Source organism: Glycine max, chromosome 4 (genome assembly GCF_000004515.6).
Source record: "Glycine max cultivar Williams 82 chromosome 4, Glycine_max_v4.0, whole genome shotgun sequence".
Lineage (NCBI taxonomy): Eukaryota > Viridiplantae > Streptophyta > Magnoliopsida > Fabales > Fabaceae > Glycine > Glycine max.
The window spans coordinates 33,066,674-33,088,873 of NC_016091.4; the positions used below are offsets into that span (position 1 = coordinate 33,066,674).

Consider the following 22,200-nt stretch of genomic DNA (forward strand, 5'->3'; position numbering starts at 1 on the left):
AGATTCAAATAAAAGATTATATTTAAGTTGAAATAATTTCACGTAGCAAAAGTAATTAAAAGGCTAGTTTGAAACTAAGCAAATATATATTTAGAAGTTAAAAAACTATTTGGTAATTTTGAATGTTAAAAGCGGTTAAATTAACTTATTAAATTGTTGGTTATTCATATATATATATATATATATATAAATTGGCAAAAAAAAATAGACATGTTTATAAGATATTTTTATATAAATTTATTTTTGTTAATAAAAATAGTTTTGAGATATTTATAATCATTTAATTTTAAATTAGATCAACCATTGAACTAGTTAATTAGTTATTAATTCAAGGTTCAATAGTCAAATCGTGATTGAAATAATAATAATAATAATAATAATTCATCAAATAATATGAGAGAAACATAACACCATAAATTTAAAACACTATAAACTAAAATTAAACAACACAAAAAAATCATATAAAATATATTATAACACTTAGGTCTAAGTGTCATTAATAATCCACAATATTGATTAACATTAACAATATTAAAAATAAAATGACACTCTTTAGCTGATTAATTTTTTACTTTTTACAAAAAAGTCAAAAGATAGTGTATTAAATATTTTTCATTTACCCATTGTGAACCGTTTTTTACTATTTTTTTTACATATTTTTTGGTTCTTTAACTAGTATTTTTTCTCTCTCCAACAAAAAAAAAACTAGTATTTTCTCAAGGTCATTTTTGTAGTTTATTTGAACCAAACATTTGATTGATTCACTAGTTTTTCGTCCGGCCGACTGTTCTGATTTTCAGAACATTGTTTATAATTTTAGTTTTTATTTAACTATTATTGTAATATTTATTTATAGATTAATTATTTTAATAAAATTTTATTTTTATTTATTATATTATTTTCATAGTCTATTGTATTACTAGTCTTATACTATTTTTTGAAATAGTTCCAACCAAGCTTAAAATAAAATAAAAATAACATACACTTAATTAAACTTATACCTTTATCACGTTGATTAAAGTAGTAGTTCAAGTATCTTGAGTATAAAATTTAATTAATAAAATAAATAATGCATATAATAGTGGTTAAAATAAACAGTGTAATATAAAAATAATAAAAATAAAATAAAATAAATATGTCATTTATTACTATTATTATTATTATTATTATTATTATTATTAAAACATATTGAAGTGTAATGTTAAAATAATAAAATAAATATTGTAGCTGGATGATTGCTAAAAATATTGGTAAAAAGATACACATAGTCAACCAATTTCAATAGAAATTGATATATGTTTCAATACTTATTTTAGATATTAAATTTCAATAACTTTATTTTTTAATTAAATTAAAATTTCTTGTTGGATAAACCAAGTCTATATTTTTAAAATATATTTAATAATTTATTAAATAATTTGAACCTGATAGATAACATTTTTTAAAATGTAAGTACCAGTATATACTTAACATATCTAATTTGTTTAGTTATCTAGCGTATATGATTATTGAAATGATATTAAAATATTCAATAGTAGATTATTAAACAGAATAACTACACCAAAAGTTACTTCTGGAAAAATAGATTTTCTTCCCATGCAATTTTAATGGTACAAATCAGTCGTATATGAAACCTCAAGCAGCAAGGAAAAGTCGTATATAACACCTGTTATGTTCATTATTGATTATTAGATATTGCTTTGAAATGAGACCCTTAATTTGAATAGTTAAAAAAGCACGAGAAGTAAATGCACCTAAACTAAAGTATAGAAACTAAATAAAATACAATTCAGTTAAAAAAAAAAACTAAATACAATTAAGATTTGGGGGGAAAAGATTACAGTAGCACAACACGGTAAAAGTTGGAGAAACGTGATTATATGATCAAATCTTGCAACATAATAAGATAGTACTTTACTGTACTTTCAACCCTGTTTGTTTTTTCTTTCTTCATTTTGCTTTTTTTTTAAAAAAATTCATTTTTCCTGTGTGTGCGTTTATATTATGCTATGATTTATACTTTTTTATAAAATAAAAGAGGAAGAGGGAGTAAATGGATAAATACAAAAAGAAAAGTGTAAGAAACTAGTGGATAATTTTGAGAACAACTGAACTATAAAATAGTCTTTAACAAAGTCAAAGTGTTCACAAGAAGATATTCTCCTTGAGTCTTTATATATTGTTATAGATATATTGATGAACACTTTCTTTTTGTTACACTATAAAATTTTACACACGTATCGTATATTTATACATACATGGGATACATGTCTTCTCCTATATTCGTAAACATGTTAGAAAAATGTAAAATTTTGAAGTGAAAAAAAAGTCTTTTCTCATATTTGATTACACTCGAAGGATGGGACTTTTGAATTTTATTTTTCATTTGTTAGCATAATTCTAAAACTGGTTTCAAAGCATATGTAACTTAATTTATCTAACCAAAAAACACGCACAAAAACAAAATATGGAACATTGATGTGGATTGGCGATAATCACCCAAAACTAGTATTTGGTCATCTCACATAAAAACTGAGGAACCCTAACCTAGTATTATTCTTATCAATTTGAATTAGTATTTTATATTGTGTAATATGCAGAATAAATATTTATTTTATATAGTTAAATCTATAAAATAATAATTTTACATATATAAACTGTTATAATAAATAAATATTTTCTAACATAAAGGTTATGTTTTAGATTTATGATAAATAATTTATATTTTGTTATAAATTTATTTTTAAATATTAGTAATTATTTAAAAATATTGAGATTCAATTTCAAAAATATAGATTAAAAATTAAAAAAGAAAAAAGAAAAAAACAGTAAAAATATGCCATGTAAAGAAACAGTCCTGATATAACTCATAAAAATATTCTCGTTTGAATAGTACATTATTCGCAATTCCCTACGAAACAATGAAGTTCCGGTCCGAACAGATTAAAGTAAAACCAAGAATGTTATTATTAGCACAGACTTTAATCAAAACATCAAATGATGGAGGATATCCTATCACTTCACCCGCAATTCAGAAAATAAAATGAGCCTTAGAATATACAGTATATGTCTACGAGTTCAGATTTTGTGTTTGAGCAATATATCATCCTTTACCCACAAATAACATTAATTTGTAGTGGTCCAATGACACCTAATTCAGAAAGGTTGAAAAGAATGAAAAATATGATGAATGTTGTAACTTATTAATACAAGCACATGGGGGAGGTGGAACCGGTTTATGGGGGAGGTGGCACCGGGTTATTGGTCTCCACTCTCCAATATTCAGAATTCTCTCTCTCTCTCTCCATTTGTTTGTCATGTTTAATGGAAAACTTATAATAAAACTCTAGAAAAGAAGAAGAATAAATAAGAAAATAAAAAGGAGATAAAGCATATTAGGGAAACCGGTGTACTTACTGTTCATATCCCATGACACCTAATTCAGAAATTTCAAGCAGCGGAGCCATCTGTTGGGACAAAAGAAAGTATTATTGGCACAAATATGTAGATTCCTCTCTGTCCAAAAAACGCCAACCCCACTTTTCTTTCTACTATAGAGACATAGGGAATCAAACTATAGTTTTCAACAATTATTTCATTTTGATATCATAAAAATAAAAAAATAAAAAACATTACTATTTCAGTTTGGTAACATCAATTTCTGTTATTCTTTACCCAAATTCTCAGGCTCTTTGTCTCCCTCCGCCGCAAGAAGCTTCAAAAAGGAGAAAACTCCCAGGGCTGCCTTCAGAGCCGTGTTATTTCTCATGACATTTTCTAACACTGCTTCCACTTTTCAATCAAAAACATGTGATCGTGTTCCAGAACAAGAAAAAAGGGAGAAAGCAATGTATGACATTGTGTGTACCCCAAAATCAGGATCCAGAAGCAAACCCAAGAGGCCATTCAAAAAAAAAAATAAAAATCTGACTAGTCAAATAAAGACATTTATGATTCTAAATCCAAAAGACAAGGAAAACAAAATAAAGGGACATCTACGGAATGCCCTAGAACACAGACTACATATATAGTAACATACTGTACCCTTCATATATGCGTAGATCTATAGCCTAAGGGCATGCATGATATAATCAATTGGTGAAAGAGACACCAATATTTTGATGGTCAAGTGAAATTGAATTTAGTCTCTTTAAATCATTTTTCAGTCTTTACGCAACTTTTCAGATTTGGAGCTTGTAAGATCTTACTAAAAATTATTTAATTATATTTTTTATAAGATTAATTATCTGATAAAATTAATAAATATTTCAAATCAATGTTATGAAAACAAATAAAAAAAACATAATGAGAGAGGCAGAAAAAAAATAATTCTTTTAACAGCAGCAGAAAAAATTTGGCTCCAAACTATTCATGGAGAAGAACATGAGAATAGAATGATTCCAGAAACAGAAAACCCACCAACCTGCCCTCTGCTAACATTGGGATATACACTGTTTTCCAGCTACTTTACCCAATCTTTGAGACTATTATTCAGTGTTCCAAATGAGTTGTACAACACTTTCAGTCTAAAATTCTGGATCACCTTCCAAACTTGAACCAACGAACCCCGTTTTCCGGCTTTTTCATAAACTTTGATTAGTAACAAATTACTGCAAAGTAAGCATAAAAGTGTGTACGCATAGCCAGATCTAGAAATCATATGAATAAAATTGTGCAGATCTGTGTTGTGCTGTCTCTACCAACGCCCAGAAGCCCTAGCCTGGAAAGGGAGTGAACAGTGTATCAGAAACCCTAATGGGGAGGGATAATGCCAAAGCGTCTTTTGTCATTGATTGATTGGAGGACCGTACACATGAAGATAAGGGTAGGGTTGGGTTAGGTTATGATATTGAAAATGAAAAGCAGTGGCGTCCTTGGTGTTGGTGGAATTGAAAATGACTTGTTCCTTTTGGGATGGAAAGGCTCAAAGAAATATCATTATCAGGGCAAGTAAATTATTGCACTGAGACGGTACTACGGCCATCTTTTTGGTGCTGATAATCTTACCCCTATATTTGTCTCAAAACTTTCTTTTTATGTAATAATAATAATAATAATAATAATAATAATAATAATAATAATAATAATAATAATAATAATAATAATAATAATAATAATAATTGGTACAATCAAATTTAAATTTAATATAATAGATTTATGTTAATAAATTAATTACTGATCAGTTAATTATTAATCAGATATTAATTAATACATTATAAATATGTATTTTATGAATTGACATATATGAAAAATATATATTGCGTATAAATTTTTTATACATGTCACGAGTTATATGAAAAATATAGAATTTTTCACTCAAATAATAAAAGAAATATTTATTTAAATAATACAACTCAAAATATATTTACAACAATAATATAAAATATTATTCATGATGAGAAATCGGTTCCCCTCACCTGTAGTTTTTCGCACGTTATGAAATCGATTTTTCAAGATCCAATTTTATAAGGTCTATTTTTTTTTTTCTAAGCCACCTTACGAAATCAATTCCTCGTGAACCCATTTCGTAAGTTTTTTTTTTTAACTCATTTCATAATGTGAACTGAGTTTTTTTTCTTCCTTTTTTTGTTATTTCTTTTAGTTTTTTTATTATTTAAATTGTTTTTTATTTCTTCTTACAAGTTTTTTTTTAAATTTTCTTTTTTGTTTTCATTTTTTTATTCTACTAAATTATATATTAATTTATAAAAAATATAATTTATCTAGAATAGCATTTAAGAAAAATGCATACATTTAAATACTTAATATAAATATAATTTAGTTAAATATTTATGAAAAATGTATATATTTAAATGATTTAATTATTTTACCTAAACAAATTAAATAAATAAAACATGTTCAATTTTAATAGTTTGCATTGATGATTGATGTAAAATTATGAGTACTTAAATATGAATTAATATAGAATAGTATTGAAAAGAAAACTAGTCCTTAAATGAAACCAGACAATTTTACTGATGTGTGATCCTTCTTAATATTTATTTTCCAAATCCTTAGTAAACTCCTTTTATAATATAATTAGTTAATTATGAGTTGATATATCATATTAAATAGTAAAACTTAATGTAAACTGGAATTACTACTATTATTAAAAAGACATTGCGATTGAACTTAAATGACAATCCATAAAATAAAACAAGATTACACATAAAATTCTTAAAGCATACATAATCAATATCATAAAAAAACAAACATATATGATAAAATCATTCCTGAAACACACTTCATGACATGTTGCATGCACAAAATACATAATTCTTGACAAGAGGTCAATTTTCCTTCAGAAACACCTGTGTCAAATATTAACAACACATGAGCATATAATGCAAATTTGTGAATACCAAAATTATTGGTAACCTGAAATGCAAAAACATTACCTTGACAACATTGTGCAGCGTAATATTCAAATAACATTTGGAGTGAGGAATAAAGGAACAAAACATAATCGCTTGTATAATATATCATTCAGTTCAATAAAAAAATAAACTCTATATGACACAAAAAGTAAGAAATTAACAAGAGTAAGAAACTCACCTCTTGCAGAACTAAGACAAAACCAATATCTATATATTGGCCAAAATCTTTATCTTGTATGATTGTCCGCCGCAAAGTGACATCATCGTAAGATCCAGAAATTAAAGCTCTCATGAATGAATATCCCAAAAATAGCAATGTAATCGTTAGAGACCAAATTAAACTTGACTACCTTGAACGTAACTCTTATGTCACCACAACCATTGGGTGTATAAGTTTTGAGATTGTTAAAGGTACACAATCAAAAGTATAATGGATCCTAACAGTGTCCCATGATGTATGTCAATCCTACAATTATGCAAATTCAACAATCAATTAAATGTTTAGGTGTATCAAATACAATAAATATTTTACGATTGCTGACCTTGTGATCAAATGAAATCTAAAGCATATAACCATGGATTCCTGTTAAATTTACATTGGGTTACTTGGCGGGCACAAATTATGAATTCTTGAGTTGGGAGTGGCTCCCTAGATTATCAATTCATCATGACAACTTGTATGACCCCTACAAAACTAGGAATAAGTGTTGTTGAATTGTAGGATGACAAATTTGGGTTAGAAAGGCATACAAAGGATGGGAGGTCTGAGTCATCAATGTCGAGAAACTCCTATGGATTATTATCCATGATGAATGAGACTTTGTGAAAAAAATAAAAGGTTTGAAGATAATGAGATATTGAATTTTACATCCATGCATTACCCATATTTATACAAATAAATGAGTTGGACTTTGAATGGAAGATATATCACAATTATGGGCCAATAATTGTTGTAGGTGCTATCTCGACCACTTTTTTTTTTGGCACAAAAGATGAAGCTCTACAGGATTCCTGATGGGTGAATAATGACCTTGTTAACGTTAATGTGTTATGGGCGGTTGATTACTGCTAGTGTTATCTCGACCACTCCTTTTTTGGCACAAAAGATGAAGCTCTACAGGATTCTATTGCTATATATATTAGGCGATCTACTATTTTCACATGACTCATACTAATGGTTGAGATCACACTGAAAATATAAACAATTTAAATTGAGTCTTAATTAATTACGGTTGGTTTGCACTATTCGAAAAAAAAATAGTGTTTAGTCAAATCATCTCGTAAAAAGCATTATGCAGTCACATCGTCTCGAAACAAGTAATGTGAGGTTAAATTTGTAGAAGCAAAGCTTCATGATGAATCAAGATTGATTCAAAGATGTTTTGATGATAACAAAGATGATGACAAAGGTGATGACAAAAATCTCAAAGGTCAATCAAAGAATGAGTTCAAGATGTTCAAGATAGAATCAAGAACACTACAAGATTCAAGAGGAAAGTTGAAGAACACTTCAAGATTCAAGAGGAAAGTTGATTTCAAGAATCAAGAATCAAGATTCAAGGATCAAGCTTTCAAGAATCAAGATCAAGATTCAAGACTCATGATTCAAGAATCAAGAGAAGGCTTAATCAAGATAAGTATGAAAATGTTTTTTCAAAAACTGAGTAGCACAAGGATTTTTCTCAAAACATGTTTACCAAAGAGTTTTTACTCTCTGCTAATCGATTACCAGTAGCAAAATGGATTTGAAAAAGTTTTCAAATGAATTTACAACGTTCCAATTGATTTCAAAAAGCTGTAATCGATTACAATGTTTTGGTAATCGATTACCAGTGCCTTTGAACGTTGAAATTCAAATTCAAATGTGAAGAGTCACATCCTTTCACATAAAAGCTTTGTGTAATCGATTACACTAATTTGGTAATCGATTACCAGTGATAGTTTCTGAACAAATCAAAAGATGTAACTCTTCAAATAGTTTTTGACTTTTTCAAATTGGTTTTAAGTTTTTCTAAAGGTCATAACTCTTCTAATGGTTCTCTTGACCAGACATAAAAAGTCTATAAAAGCAATGCTTTGTTTTGCATTTCATACATCTATCTTTTCCAATTCATTCTTTACACAAGCAATTTTTTCCACATTGTTTTCTGAGTCTCTTTGAACTTCTTCTTTTTATTCCTTTTGGCAAAAGCTTTTCAAAGTTTTCTGGTTTTCCAAACCTTGAAAACTTGTGCTATTCATTCTTTTCATTCCCTTCTCCCTTTGCCAAAAAGAATTCGCCAAGGACTAACCGCCTGAATTCTTTTTGTGTCTCTCTTCTCCCTTTTCCAAAAGAACAAAGGACTAACCGTCTGAATTCTTTTGTGTCTCCATTCTCCCTTGTCAAAGAATTCAAAACGACATAGTCTGAGAATTCTTTTGATTCTTCCCTTTCCCTTATACAAAAGTTTTCAAAGGACTAACCGCCTGAGAATTCTTTTGTATCCCCATTCACAAAGTATCAAAGGTTTAACCGCTTGAGATCTTTGTCTTAACACATTGTAGGGTACATCCTTTGTGGTACAAGTAGAGGGTACATCTACTTGGGTTGTTGACTGAGAACAAGAGAGAGTACATCTCTTGTGGATCAGTTCTAGTGGAGGGTACATCCACTAGGTTCAAAGAGAACAAGGGAGGGTACATCCCTTGTGGATCTTTGCTTGTAGAAGGATTTTTACAAGGTTGGAAAAGAAATCTCAAGGACCGCAGGTCGCTTGGGGACTGGATGTAGGCACGGGTTGTTGCCGAACCAGTATAAAAACTCTTGTGTGTTTGTCTCCTTCTTCCCTACTCTTTTAATTTCCGCTGTGCATTTTAATTTCCGCTGTGCATTTTAATTTCCGCTTTTACTTTTGGTTAAGTTTCTCTTCTACTTCTTATTCTCTTAACAACATAGTAAAAGCCTTAGAAGAGTAAATTTTTAATTAGTAAAGGTTTAGGAATAATTAATTCAACCCCCCGTTCTTAATTATTCTGAGGCCACTCGATCCAACAAAATTGTATGGGGAAAAGCAACGTGGGGTGAAATCATCTCGAAGAAATGAATGTTCAATCAATTTATATCAGAAAAATACAGTGTAGTACTTTGGTGAAAAGATGCAAATGAAGGTATGGGCATACTTTGCATGTGCGCATAAGTAGACTCTGGTGTTTGAAGATCTGTGCCCATGAGATTGCTTATAAAGTGTTCTCCATTGGCAATGAAGAGCTACAAATTGTACTCATAATCTTCTTGATGATGAGTTTGTGGCATGAATTCGTATGATTGAGCATGTGGTTGTGGTCCTTCATCATGCATGCTAGCAACAACTGGAGGACTTTGTTGTGGAGAATGTTGTTCAGTTTTCATGTCTAGAGCTTAACGAGATGTAGCAGCAACGTTTAGATAATTTGCAAACTGTCTTTGGAAAATTTTTGAATTTGCTCGGTACCAATCCATGTAGTGACTCATATGTTCAATCTTTCCAAGAATTGGTTGGCCGATTAACATATATTTGCGTCTTTCCTTCCAAATTGCAATCCACCATTGATGTTCCTTTGCCCAATTTGTGTCACTATGTCCTCTCATGTCAGTATGATGGACTTTGTCAAGATTATGCGGTGGATTTGGTATGTCTTGACCAAGTCCAAATTAGAGCGTGGCCTTATCAATTTGATGTCATACTACCACTGGAAAACAAATTAAAGCTACACAAGCACTCCATATTTTGGATTGTATGTATTTTCTGGCAGAAATGACTCAAAACCTTTGTAAGGTATCCAATGGAATTGAAAAAATAATTTGCATTAGTAATTTTAAAAATAACGTAATTGATGCTTGAATAAATAAAACAAAAAACAAATGGTTCAATCTCCTCGTTACGCATGTTGTTGAATCTTGACTTGTAGCCTATCACATCACCGCGTGGGATTCTAGAAAATCGTAGGCCTCTGCTGCTCCAGTCTAGTGAAATGTAATATGTTAGTGTCAAATATATTACAAAAAATGGACCTTGTTTGAGAGAATTTTTCATTTACCAAGTTGCAAGTGGATATGACGACTGACGCTCGATCCTTGGTTGAATGAACGACATGTGATACCATGCCCAAGACTGTAACAACACTACACATCCTCCCTTTTTTGGATGTGGGATAAATAGTCCTACACTTTTCTTTGTACAAATGTGCTAAACATGTCAAACCCCAGTTGTACAAGCCAGCCCAATCAAGATCTGCTAACAGGGGTAAATACATCAGGTGAACTTTGTTCGCTGACTTATCTGGCATCAACATCCCACCAATCAACCCTCAAATGTATACCCTACAATATGTTGCTAGTTGTTGCAGTGTGGTTCTGTTGGGAGAGTCAGCATGTGTTATTTTAACCATTTTAGTTTAATTGTTGATCCCACCAGTGCATTGTCTGGGAGAACAACACCTATATATTCTGCGCACATTTATTCTCAATCATAATATGTTGGGCCAGTAACTAGTCTTCCATCAATGCGTAAACCTAGTTGAAGAACAACATCTTCCAAGGTGATTGTGCATTCACCAACAGGAAGATGAAACGTGTGTGACTCAAGTCTCCACCTTTCTACCAAAGCACTCACTAAAGCATCATCAATTTTAACTTGTCTGAGCTTTGCAACATCTGAAAACCTAACTTGAACCAACAAAGGTTCAATTATGGGATCTAGAGAAGGCATAGCCTAAGCATATTATTGGATTAAATAATCTATTACCAACAAAAATCAAAATAGTAACAACATCATTATTTGTAAATCATAACATAATTAACATTCAATTAAATATAATATATTACATACTTTGTCAGATCTATGAAGATGTTGTTTCCAAAGAAGAGGAACAGTTGTAGATGTCATGGTTTAGGCTTTGGTATTAATGTCAAGAAGTTAAAAATGCATATATGAAAAGGAGAGAAAGTGAGTCTATGAGTTAGAGTATATCATGACAATACATGCATTGTATTTATATAAAAAATCTAACAGTAACACAATTCATTCGGTGGAATCTTGGTCGTTGATTTTGTCAGTGGGATATTGGCTATTCAACATGCGTTGTTCCAATCGGTGATATCTAGGCCGTTCATTTTTTCGATGAGATCCTGGGCATTCAACATCAGTTGCTCCAATTGGGGATATCTAGGTCATTAATTTTATTGGTGAGATATTGATCGTTCAATGTGCATTGCTCCAATCAGTGATATCCAGGCCGTTCATTTTGTCGGTGGCATCTTGGCCGTTCTTTTTGAAGTGAATGTGACAAGCCATTAAACATTATAAATATGATATGCACTAAGACATTCTGATCCATCACCTCAATAAGAAACCTTTATGTAACCCTAAACCATGATTTCATCATCAGTCAATGCGATTGTGTGTTCACTACTATATTTTTTGCCTAATGCTACACGTGAAATGTGTTGTCTATTACAATAAAGCAATTGTATTTTTCTTAGAGAATGGTTTTTAAACTGTGGTAAACTAAGGCATTGCCTTAGCCTTTGGGAACAATTTTTTCAACAAGGGCAACGCTGTCAAAAAAATTGTAGTCTTTAATATGATAAAGAGAATGGTTTTTTAAGTGACCTGCAACAACAATTTTCCACCGTTGCAATGAAAGGCAACAACAAAAACCGTTGTAGGCAAAGGAAACCGTAAAAAAATGTAGCAATCAATGACATAAAGAATGGTTTTTTTTAATGTTCTACAACAACAATTTTATACCATATTGTCAAACAAAACACGCAATTGTTTGTTATTATCAATTATAAATGTAGAAAATATTTTTCTTTTGTTTGGGAATATACGATATATTTTCTTTTTAAGGCAACAATTTGTATTCTAGATGTATAAAATGATTTTGTAAGATAGTTTGGGAACAACTTTAACAGAAAAATAATTTAATTAAGTATAAAATTTATTTATTTTTGTTTATTAAAAATTATTTTTATCGATAACAATAAACTAATAATAAAGTTATACAATAAACTAATAATAAAGTTATACTTTTGGAAACACCAAGTAAATTAAAGAAAAAAAGATATTATGTCATCACATCGTTACCGTGTTCACTAAAACAAAAATTGTAGTCATGAACTACGTACAAGTCATAAATAAAGATGACTAATTGGGTTGATAAGGTATTTTCTAGAAAATAATATCAATCATCATTCATCATTATGTAGCTTCTAAAATAATCTTGTAATCTAAAAAAACTAAAATTTTTCATGTCACTCATGAATCATCTTGATCTAGGTCTTCATCTTTTGCTTCCAAAGTCTTGATCGTCTTCATCCATACCATCTTTACACATCTATAAAATAAATTTAAAAAATCATAATTAATAAGAAATTTGTCTAATTAAAGCTAAACTTTTATAATAGAAAATGAAGAACCCACCTAAAACAATATTTGCAACCAAGAATCCTCATAATTATTACTACAACCAAATTAAAAATCATCAAAATATAGAAACTTCACACCAGGAACTTAACAATTAAATCATAAAAAATAATCAAAATCATCAGTCAAATTCCAATGACTTAACACCAAAAACTTGACAAAGTAGTGATGTGATAGAAAGGCAACATTGTCTATTTATCATAAAAATATACTACCACAAAATCTGAATTTATTAAAATAATAAAATTATCACAAGCAATCAAATATAAAATCTAAATATTTCAAGTCACAACTCAAAATCAAGCAACAACTAACCAAAAAGAAAAGAAAAGAGTAGAATAGAAAAGTAAAGAAGATTATTAACAACTATCTTATACTCTTTAATTTGTTAGCAAGGATATAAATCAAGGCATCACATATAATTAGCATTATATATGAAGGAAATGAAACTATAAACAAGGCATCACACTTGCTTTTAAAAGGAAATAACTGCAAAACCAAATTTATTACTTCAATCTAGGCTAAAAAGATTAAGCTTCAATATTACCTTATTATTAATTGGAGCATGCGTTGATGTTGAAGAACGTAAAGCACTTAGCATCAGGTGGAGTTGATAACAAAGCTGCCAAAGCTGCAACATACCTTATTATTAATTGGAGCATGTGTTGATGTTGAAGAACGTAAAGCACTTAGCTTCAGGTGGAGTTGATAACGAAGTTGCCATAGATGCAACATTAAATTCTGATGCGTTTTGATTTAGTTCAGTCTCTACAAGAAATTGAATTTTTTGCTCCACTGTTGCCATTTCTTGAAAACATTTTTCCTCGGTTGTTGCCATTTCTTTGTCGCATTTTTCTTCTATCTCTTGAATTTTATCATTTAATTCTTTCACCTTTTTCAACATGTCTTTTTTCGATTTTTGAAATTTTATTTATTTTTCAAGAGAGTAGGTGTCGTAGTTTTTCTGTGACAATGTACTTTCCCTGGTTTTTCTTTGCCAAACATAGTTTGGAAAGCTTCTGAAGAAGACTGGCCAGAATTTTCAATCAACTCTTGAAGTTTCCCCTAGTATATTTAAAATTAAATATTAATTCAAATTTAGATATTTATATGCAAATTGATAAATTCATATAAGAAAACTTACAATTGCATGGTTTTTTCTATGTCCAACTCCTTTCCATTCTTACTTTGTCAAGTTTCAATAAACATTTTAGCTTGAGTCGGGGGCTCTATCCTTCTTACTTGCACGCTATACCAAGGAAATATAGCTATGAGTACAATAATGAAATGAGACAATTTAAATATTGACTTACAATATTAGAAAAGGCAATACCAATTGTTCCCTTATACGAGCAAAGCTTATAGGCCAGGCTCGATGTCTCCATTTCTGTTGAGCTATATTTATGGCATTTTTATGATTGATTATCTAAATTTATTATTAGAGAATGTATTAATACTGAGTATCAACTAGTGTAATATACAATAATATATATGTATGTCATACTTGAATGGCTTCAAGTCTCTAATATTCCATCAATTCCTTAAAGTGTGCTTCTGGTATTTCTGGAGGACGATTTTTCAATCACTCACTTAAGGTTTTATACTTGCCAAAATACTCCCTTTTAATCAAGCATCACCACCAAGCATCATTTATAATAGAAAACACAACCTTCTGTCCTTTCTTCGGGATAATGTATTTTTGCTACAAAGAAAAAAAAATTAGAAATGTCCAATTCATTTAAATATGCTAAGACACATGTTCAAATGGATGAAGTTAGTACATTGGCATAATCCCATATAGGGTCTGTGTCTAGAGCCTTCCAATTAGTGTAATTGAGTGGACAAAAATCTGAACTTCTCGCTATAGTTCCCAAAAAACTACCGAATTCAGAAACTGTCTTTTCATTTGGCCCAATAGGTTGCCCTTCTTCATTCAAGGTGATTTATAAAATACTCAACACCATTAATGTACCTCGAGCTATATCTCGGAAAATTCATCCATTCCTTATCCATTTAAGTTACTAGAAGAGTAACAACTAAAAAAGGGAAAAAGAAGTATCTAATCATTAATAAATATGTAATGAAACGCACTAGCAAATGCTTAATCGATCCATCTGGCTATGAGAAACAAAAGTTCGTAAATAAGGTGGCATTTTCACATTGAGTCTTGATTTAAGACTCAATTCAGTATAATTAGTTTATTGTGTCATGTATATATTTTTAGATTTTGTTCCATTTAAAGGATTATATTGCTGGTATTACAAAAGTGTAACATTCAGAGTTTTAGAGATACAACAATGTTTATACTCAAGCAGTCAAACATTTTAAGATAAGGAAACTATAAAACTTTATTAATTCCAACTTTTGTATGTTTTTAGTCCACTCGCATCTACTAAACTAGTAGCCAATTTTAATTGATATTGTGTCCCAAACTGTGTTTACTATGAAGATGAGTTATGATGGTGCAATCATAACAACTAAACACGGTTCAACATTTGTAAGCAGTTCACTAAAGATCATTCAACTTGATAACAGAATGTCATTTGATTCCTTGAAGGGAACTATTGGAAATTAGATTAGTCTACCAAATGGTAAAGTGATCAAGGATATATATTTCCGATTACCTGTATCTTTTGTTGGTGATTGTGGCCAGTACACGGCATGCATGTTGCACGATGATGAGGATGTAATGACTATGTTTTCCATGTTCCAAAAAATATCCAAGCTCACATGCTTGGAGTTATATATTACCACTATAGACACACCTACACAAACATGTGCACATCCATCACCAATTTCTACCAACTCTTTGAATTTGGATGGTTGGGATGAATATCTCGATGAAGTAATGAACCTTGAATCGAGTTTTGAAGAAACCCCCCCTCCATATTTATTTGATTACTATTTTATTATTTAATGATTTGTAGTCTTCATGTGTGTTTTTCATTATTGTATTTATGAGTTGTCGTCATGTGTGTTTCAATGCCAAAAGTTAGAAGCATTGATTGAAATCTTCAAGTACTAATAATTTTTTCTTGTTTTTGGCCACTTCGTTAATGCGTTTGAGTGTCAAATCAAGACCCAAAAGTTATCTTAATGACTTTATTGACATGAAAAATATGAGAATGAAACATTATTTTAACCAAAATTGATATAAATAACAATCTAAGTGCCAAAAGTTTCCCTCATGAATGGAAATATTCAAGTCTTAGTAATTTTTCTTATTTTTGCCCTAATTCTCAACCTCGGTCCATATGTTTGTGGCACAAACCCTAACCCTAGTGTATTAATTGGTCCATGGCCACTAAAATTCACTCTAACCTTAGCCCAGACCCTACACTTAAGAGGAGACAAACCTTCTTTTCTCTAAGCTTTCTTCTTTTCGTTGGGGAATCCAATGCTTCAAATCTTTATTTATTCACGTCGGGGAATCCAATGCTTCAAATCCTCATTTATTCATGTAAGGAAATCCAATGCTTCAAACCCTAAACCCTAGCCCTAACCCTAGGTCCTAAACACTCAACTCTACCTCGGACCATACACTTAAGAGGAGACAAAACTTATTTTCTCTGATCTTTCTTATTTTCTTCTTTTTTTCTCTCACTCACGGGTTCACAACTTCATCTTCATTTATTCATGTCAGGGAATCCAATGCTTCAAACCCTTATTTATTCACGTTAGGGAATCCAATGCTTCAAAACCTAACCCTAATCCTAATCCTAGGTCATAAACACTTAACTCTAACCCAAGACCATACACTTATTTTCTCTTATCTTTCTTCTTTTCTTCTTTTTCTCTCACTCACATGTTCACAACGTCATCCTCATTTATTCACATCAAAGAATCCAATGCTTCAAAAGCTAACCCTCACCCTAACCCTAGGTCATAAACCCTTAACCCTGACCCTTATATATAGAATTCATATTCACCTTCGTTTAACTTATCCGCACAACACTTTCTTGCTCTATTACTTTCTTTCAACTTTGCAAACACAACCCTTTTGTCACGTTTCTTTCTCTATTACACAACATGTCTCCATCATCTGTCAAATGGTTAGTGCACTATAATGGTCAAATAATCAAAACAAATGAAGGGCATATGTTCCAATGCCCTGACCCATTGTTCTTTCAAACAAAGCAAGGCCCACTACTACAAAAAGCAGTTTTAACATCGGCTTATTAACATCGGTTTTGTACAAAACCGATGTTAAGTTAAACGCGGTGACATATTTGTAAATAAAGTATCCTTCTTAACATCGGTTTTCCAAAAAATCGATGTTAATGCATACACGTTAATATCGGTTTTTTGGAAAACCGATGTTAACTAATGATGTTAATTTCTAAAAAACCGATGTTAATTCATACACGTTAACATCGGTTTTTTAAAAACCGATGTTAACATCATTAGTTAACATCGGTTTTTGAAAAACCAATGTTAACGTATGATATGTCAACATCGATTTTCCAAAAAACCAATGTTAATATAAACTTTTTTTTAATTATTTATATATTTTTAAAAAATCATATATTGCGTTATTAATTATATTTTAATTAAAAAATATAATAATTAAGAAACAAATATAAATTCAAAAGGTAAACATTTAATAATTAAACTAAATTTTTAAAATGAATTGTTGTAATTTTAATTTGAGTATTATTTAATCAACAAATTTTGATCAGAATTCGCCATATTTTTTGTCATTTGATTAAGCAAAGTTTTTTCTTCACTGCTTAAATGACCAACATACAAATGGAGGTAAAATTTAATATTTTGGTTATTACAAAATGCATTGTGTTAAGAGTAAATAGTGGATGCTACTATAAAAAAGAGTAAATAGTGTATGTTAATAATTTAATTTTTTACACTAATATTTAATAATAAATTATTATGTACAATTTTTTTTCTCATGTTAGTTATCCTAAAAATTGTAGTAATAATAAATTTTAACTAATGAATGATATAAAAAAATTATATGGTTTCTTTATAGAAATTAAAATCTTGCGTAACTTTTTTTTGTCAAAGATCGATCTACCGCAAATGTCCAAATGTAGTGTGTGACTACTATCCAAGTAAGTGTAGGGTCGGATTGATTAATTTTTTTTATGCATAAAAATTAAACATAAAAATATATAATAACTATTCAACCAAGAAAAGACAAAAAAAATTGTTTAGTCAGATCTCTTTGACCGATAAAATAATTTATTTCAATGGACATATTTCAGAATAAATATAAAATCATTGTTATTTATAAAAAATTCCAAAAATTAATTTAAGATATGATTCTTGCATAATACTAAATACATGTCGTTAAAAAGATACATATTTTAAAAAATGTGATTATATCCCATGAAAATTAATCAACATTATAATGATTTGCTCAAAAAGATCCAAATTTTTAAAATTATATTGAGCTTTATAGAGTCAAAAACTTTAATTATGATGATTATTTAAAATAGAAAAAAATTACAATTTATTATATAAAAAATAATTGTTAATAATTAAAATGCACTATGCCTGATTATTGAAAAACATAAGTATCCATGTATTCCTGTTTTTTTTATTTTTATTTGAAAACTTTGATTATAGAAAAATAAATCAAATATTAAGTTGTATATCGATAAATTGTTGGTCCAAATAGTAGTGAATTAAAGTAAGATTTTGGATTTGGATCTCGTAGGTGAAAAAAAACATTGTTAAGTAGTTTTAAGACCATCACGTCATCCATGATTCCAACCAATAATCATAATAAGTGAATAATAATTATTGTATTATTGATTGATCTAAGGGATTTTAATTAATTTAAAATATTAAATTATCTATATGTCACATGATTATTGATTAGGATCATAGATAATATGATAGTCCGAATCACTTAATAATTTCTAGACTGAGAGGGAAGAACATATGAAATCATTTTATTTGAAAAGTTAGGTAATCAAGTTCATATGTAGGATCTTTAAGCATTTTATCTTCAACCATTTTATTTGATTAATCTAGAATATTTCATCTAATTTATTGAGAAGATAAAAATTATTTTGGTTATCATCAAACATGTTTCTAAAGCCACTATGAAGCATTGTAACATCATAAAAAAATATTTTAATCCATATATTCACTACAAAGAATCATTCATCAAAAAATAAAAAAATATGACACAACAATATTCCAATAGAAAAATACAAAGAAACAACACAATAAAATTTGACGGACGACAAAATCACAAGAATCTGATTTTTTTAGAAGTCGTTGGGCCTCTGAATTTTTAGTTTTCTTTTTTTTTTAATATGTTTGAAATAGAGGTTGTAGAATATGTAGGGATTTTTTTCTATTTTGAAATAAGTATTATTAAAATAAAAATTGATTTAATTTATTTAATATGATTATTTTAATATTAAGGATAAAATATTTATTTACTAATAAAAGGTAAGAAAAATGCGAAAAAGAAAGAAATAAATCATGGATAAACTCACAACTTCAAATTGGAATTAAACAAAAAAAAATGAGGTTGCAAGGGGTTTCATGACTTTGGTGAGGACAATTTTTTTTAAGAAAAGGAAAATTAAGAACATTCTAATTTAATTTTTACAACATAGATTTTACTGTGCAAATGTGGTTTACCAATTGTTTAGATTAATAAAGAGAAAAAAATTAAAAGGAATGAAAGAAAACAAATAAAAATTAAAGATAAATATAGTAAAAAAAAGTGTTGTTTAGGCAAATAGAAAAAAAGAAAAATAAGTGGAAATATTAATATTACTTGTTTGAATGAACGTAAAAGAAATAAAAAATAAATAAATAATTATATTAAATTATTTTATATTAATTAAAAAAATACGCAAATATATTTCTAAAACAATTTTTAAAAAATTTACTTTATAAAAAATCATCAGATAAAGGCATCTAATGCACCACAACAGCTCACCCACATTAGTCTTTGTTTTTTATGTCTTTCACTTTCTTATATAATTTTTATTCTCATCATCAATTTTGCTTGGGCACTCCAGCTTTTTATTAGTGGACCATTCACAATGACACAATTACCCCCACTCCATGCATATTTCATTTTTCTATTCTACTGGAAACCAAAAAAACTTGTCAGGCTTTATATTCTTTTGATCCCATCTACTCTAAAGGAATAGAAACTAACGATGAAAGGGAAAATAAATTGACTTCATCACGTGACTAAAGTTTGTTTCTTTTTTTAAATAAAAAATTACATATTTTTTATTAAATGATTTTATGGAGAAGAATATTGAAGGTGTTTAGAAACTGGCTTTTTGTATTGAATGACATCCTTGCTTCATTACATTTGTGCAAAAAAAATGTAATGTCTTTTGCAAGGTATCAGCAGGGGAAGTTTGATATTTTCATGAAGTTATGAATACTTTTGGGTTTGACTTTGCATATACACTTTTAAGCATGAAATTAATTATTATCTATTATTTACTCATTTCTTCCAACTTTTCAAGCATTAAGACAATATATTGAACAATGTAATGTTTTACGTTTTTTCTTTGGTTAGTTACTGGATTTGGACTCAGGAAGTTTCACTCAAAATTGGAGGAGTATTTTTTACCTTTCACTCAAAATTAACACAATCAAGTGTTAGTGTAGGGGTATTCTTTAGACATTGGACAATAGTTTCGCCGCTAGGATTCCGAGCATTTCGATTAAAATTAGGTTTAAATATATTTTCATTTCATTTAAATTGTATTTTCTTTTAATTTAATTTATATAAAAAAATTATTCAACTTCATTTTTTTAAGTTTGTGCTTTTCTAATTTTTATTATTATAAGATATTTTGTTTATTTTTAATGCTTATAAGTTTATGTTTTTTAATTTTAATTTTTAAAAACAAGAACTTATGGAAACCATAAAATAAAATAAAATAAAATCTTAAAAAGATTATAATTAAAAAACGTACAAACTTATAACTTATAAGAATTTATAATAAGCAAAATTTTTTTTACAAAAATCAAAACTGAAAAATTACTGACTTACGAAAACTAAACTTATGAATACCAAAAACGAAAAAACGTTAACTTGAACCAAAAATATCATCGTAATGCTATGTGCAAAAATTTAAAAATCTGCTCCTTCCTCTCACTCACTCACTCACTCACTTAGTCACTCACTCTCCCTCGCTCGCTCCAGGTACTATAATGTCTCTTTCTCTTCCTTCCATCACATACTTCCAGCAGATTAACTCTTCTCCATGGGCTAGGGTTTATGCCAACGAAAGTTTCTAACTCACAACTATTGCCTTTCGGGTTCAAATCAAAGTGAGAGATTATAAAATTTTCTTGTTATTGAGATCTATACTTCATTCTTCTTTCGCTCTGTGAACTATGTTATTGAGTGCATATTACTACTAGTTATGCCTTTCTAAAAACTGACAATAAAGTGTGCTTTGTCTGTGACCTTGTTTTGCTTTGAAAATCTTCAGCATTGCATGAAAACTATTTTTTGCTGGTGGTTTGTGGAATTGTGAACCAATTTGCATAAACCCCAAGAGAGGGAGACTAATATTTTAGGGTTCATGCTTTTGGTGCATTTATGTTGCAGTTGTCATTCTATTCTGAGAGATAATGCTATGAGTTTGTTATTTTTACTTCTTGTTTTTGGTCAAATTTCACTGTGTTATATACTATAATTTATGAATGTAAGCAGAATTAAAAGACGTAAATTTGAAAGCATTGAGGAAACTGAGAGGGATCTACTTCAGAAGGAATCATCAAACGGAGTTTAGGTAATTTTGATTGTTATAGTTCTTTATTTCATCATCTTTGCATGGAATTTATTTATTCATACACTGTTCCTCTTTTAAAGCAAGAAAACCAATTTTCAACAGAGGGTGTGCCTGGTGTGATAATGTTTCTTAGTTTTATCTATATATATAGCTCTCTTGAACAATTTCACTTGTTGAACCTAAGCTTGTATAGTTTGCATTGCCATCTGTAACTTGCTTTACTCAAATCAAATTTCTCCCCTTTACCAAGAAACAATATTAATTGTTTTTTTACTTCTTGGGAAGACCAGTTGGCTAATAAGTTGGGACTGCAGCCGTGACAGGTGTTTCTGTGGTTTCAGAACCTCAGGGCTCGAGAAGAACCAGGTGTGCCTCATATTTATTTTATCTCATGATTTATGAAATCTATATCCTTCCACTATCTCATGAGGTGTTTTAGTTTAGCCTTATTTAAATTGGAACATTCAGCTGACTAATGGTGATGACCTTAGGGCACTTGTTGGCTGCGCCATTAATAAAAAAGTTTACAAGGGGCCAGTAAAACAATAGTGAAGAAATAGAAATAAAAAGAAGGATATATACTCCAAGTTTAAAAGGGGCCACTAATAATAGTGCAAAACTTGTAAA

General features: G+C 29.3%; 1 pseudogene; it reads right to left on the reverse strand.

The window, feature by feature from the left end:
• Positions 1-10,858: 10,858 nt before the first annotated feature.
• LOC102669037 (uncharacterized) lies at positions 10,859-14,757 on the reverse strand (annotated as a pseudogene).
• Between the last annotated feature and the right edge of the window lie 7,443 nt (positions 14,758-22,200).